Raw genomic sequence first — 4052 nt, forward strand, 5'->3', positions numbered from 1 at the left:
TTTGCATGGAGTTTCTTCATGCGTTCCTTTCCAACATGACCTAAATGGCGGTTCCACAAATAAGTGGAATTCAAATCATTTGCCTTATAGCATTTTATCGTCAGTGTTATGTATGTGTGTTTCACCATTAAGATTTATAATAACTTATCCATCGTACATGGAGTAATGTCATAATTTAAACAACTCATTGTTTTCATTTGACCAGAGCAAAATAACAATTATTAAGTTCTTTATTATAAATTCTAAGGGTTAGATAGAATGCCAACGATGAACATAATAACACTTTATTTTTGTTCCAGGCGTGCATTCCTATCATATTCCTTGTCAGTCACTTAGGCCATTGTATTCTTGTATTGCGTTGTTTTGCATGACACTTCATACCAACCAATATAGTACTAATACCCAAGAATTTCTTAGTGTGACTTAACTAGGAATACAACCATAACATGTATATCATTTATATACACCTGAGCTAGACTTTCTAGTCTTTTCTTTTCTTTTTGCCAAAATATCTTTTGCTGTTTCTCTTTTAGCTTTCCTCATTATTCGGAAAAACACTTCAACATCAATAACTTCTAGGTTTGTTGGTCTAATACCAATAACCTTGAGGTTCTTATTTTGAAGTTAATCATCATATGACAAGTGTTCCAGATTTCACTATTAGTAACTTTGTAATACGATGAACAATTTCACTCATAATTTTATCCATTAATTCATGACAACTTTCCGAGACCATGTCCGTACATGCTAGGCTCATAAAGTTTAAACCTTGGTATTTGCATGTGCAAATCTAGCTTGCACCCGTTGTATGCACACGTAGAATCTATCACACCCGATCATCACGTGATGCTTCGAAACGACGAGTCTTAGCAACGGTGCATATTAAGGATGGTCACTTCATGGATATGCGAATATCGTTAGTGCCCCAATAGTTGGAGGATTGTGACGCCTTGCGTCTTCAACCTTCGTACATTCCCATAAAACTTATGAGTTCATGTAGTCTCACCAAATTATATTCTATCATCTTGCAATAAGATCTTAGATATCACATATATCTCATACCTTGATTATTTCTGAAAACTAAATTTTCAGCTCCTTACTTTTCAAACAGATTTGAACTTCAAGTTTCACGGAGACAAGATAACTTTAGGTACTAATTGAAACCATAGCTCTTTGAATCAACAATGTGAGGTTTACTAAAAGTTTGCAATAGGACTTAATCAATTCTTGATTCTTTAACAATACGGTACCAATCCGTAAAGTTTCTTGTCAGATTTTAACGGTATTTCTATCTCAATTACAAGACTAGCGCATGGTAGAAAACGGATGCCAATACTACAAAATTAAATCAAAATACTACTCAGACTATGTTTATGATAATTAGTTCATGTTTTAATCTAATTACTAATGAACTCCCACTTAATACAACATCCCCCATAGTTGTTAAGTGGTACACGATCCAAATCCACTACACCAAAACTGATCATCACGTGAGATGATGTAGCTTCAATAGTGAACATCAAAATGTTGATCATATCATCCATATGACTCGTGTTCAACCTTTCGGTTTCCGTTGTCCCGAGGCCATGTCTGTACATGCTAGGCTCGTCAAGCAAACCCAAGTATTCCGCGTGTGCAACATGGCTTACACCCGTTGTATGTGAACGTTGAGTCTATCACATCCGATCATCACGAGATGCTTCGAAACGACGAACTGTACAACGGTGCATACTTAGGGGAGAACACTTTATTATCTTGATATTAATGTGAGGGATCATCTTATAATGCTACCATCGCGATCAAAGCAAAATAAGATGCATAAAAGGATTAACATCACATGCAGTTCATATGTGATATGATATGGCCCTTTTGTCTTTGCGCCTTCGATCTTCATCTCTAAAGAACGGACATGATCTCCATCATCAACGGGCATGATCTCCATTATCGTCGGCGTAGCGTCAAGGTTCATGGCGCCGTCTTCATGGTTGTTCACCTCATGTAGCAACTATTACAACTACTTTGAAATACTACTCAACATGAAATTTAAAGACAACCATAAGGCTCCTGCCGGTTGCCACAATACAATAATGATCATCTCATACATATTCATCATCACATTATGGCCATATCACATCACCAAACCCTGCAAAAACAAGTTAGACGTCTCTAATTTGGTTTGCATATTTTACGTGGTTTAGGGTTTTCGAGTAAGATCTAATCTACCTACGAACATGAACCACAACGGTGATACTAGTGTTGTCAATAGAAGAGTAAATTGAATCTTCACTATAGTAGGAGAGACAAACACCCGCAAAGCCTCTTATGCAATACAAGTTGCATGTCGAACGAGGAGCAAGTCTCATGAACGCGGTCATGTAAAGTTAGCCCGAGCCGCTTCATCCCACTATGCCACAAAGATGCAAAGTACTCAAACTAAAGACAACAAGAGCATCAACGCCCACAAAACCATTGTGTTCTACTCGTGCAACCATCTATGCATAGACACGGCTCTGATACCACTGTAGGATAACGCTGCATAGAAAACAAAAAATTTCCTACCGCGAACACGCAATCCAAGCCAAGATGCAATCTAGAAGACGGTAGCAACGAGGGGGTATCGAGTCTCACCCTTGAAGAGATTCCAAAGCCTACAAGATGAGGCTCTTGTTGCTGCGGTAGACGTTCACTTGCCGCTTGCAAAAGCGCGTAGAAGATCTTGATCACGATCGGTTCCGGCGCCACGAACGGGCAGCACCTCCGTACTCGGTCACACGTTCGGTTGTTGATGAAGACGACGTCCACCTCCCCGTTCCGGCGGGCAGCGGAAGTAGTAGCTCCTCTTGGATCCGACGAGCACGACGGCGTGGTGTCGGTGGTGGTGGAGAAATCCGGCGGAGCTTCGCTTAAGCGTGTGGGATGTGGTGGAGGAGAGAGACCGCTAGGGTTTGGGGAGAGAGGGGGGTTGGGCGCCGGCCCTCTAAGGGGTGCGGCCAAGGCTGAGGCTTGAAGTGGTCAGCCCCCTCTCCTATGCCCCTCATTATATAGGTGGAAGCACCTAGAGTTCTAGTCCAAGTCTTCGAATAAGACCCCAACACTAAAACCTCCCATATGTGGGAAACCTACTCAAGGAGGGAGTCCTACCCAAGGTGGGACTCCCACCTTTCCTTGAGGTGGGTTGGCCGGCCACCCTAGGGGAGTCCACCTTGGACTCCTCCCCTTTAGGGTATGCAAGGTGGAGTCCCTCCGGGACTCTACTTTCCATGGTGATTTCTTCCGGACTTTTCTAGAACCTTCTAGAACCTGCCATAAATGCACCGGATCATTTCCAAACTTGGAATATGACTTCCTATATATGAATCTTATTCTCCGGACCATTCCGGAACTCCTCGTGATGTCCGGGATCTCATCCGGGACTCCGAACAAATATTCGAACTCCATTCCATATTCAAGTTCTACCATTTCAACATCCAACTTTAAGTGTGTCACCCTACGGTTCGTGAACTATGCGGACATGATTGAGTACTCACTCCGACCAATAACCAATAGCGGGATCTGGAGATCCATAATGGCTCCCACATATTCAACGATGACTTTAGTGATCGAATGAACCATTCACATACGATACCAATTCCCTTTGTCACGCGATATTTTACTTGTCCGAGGTTTGATCTTCGGTATCACTCTATACCTTGTTCAACCTCGTCTCCCGACAAGTACTCTTTACTCATACCGTGGTATGTGGTCTCTTATGAACTTATTCATATGCTTGCAAGACATTAGACGACATTCCACCGAGAGGGCCCGGAGTATATCTATCCGTCATCGGGATGGACAAATCCCACTCGTTGATCCATATGCCTCAACTCATACTTTCCGGATACTTAATCCCACCTTTATAACCACCCATTTACGCAGATGGCGTTTGATGTAATCAAAGTACCTTTCCGGTATAAATGATTTACATGATCTCATGGTCATAAGGACTAGGTAACTATGTATCGAAAGCTTATAGCAAATAACTTAATGACGAGATCTTATGCTACGCTTAATTC

This window comes from Lolium rigidum, chromosome 1, assembly GCF_022539505.1.
Source record: "Lolium rigidum isolate FL_2022 chromosome 1, APGP_CSIRO_Lrig_0.1, whole genome shotgun sequence".
Classification (NCBI taxonomy): Eukaryota; Viridiplantae; Streptophyta; class Magnoliopsida; order Poales; family Poaceae; genus Lolium; species Lolium rigidum.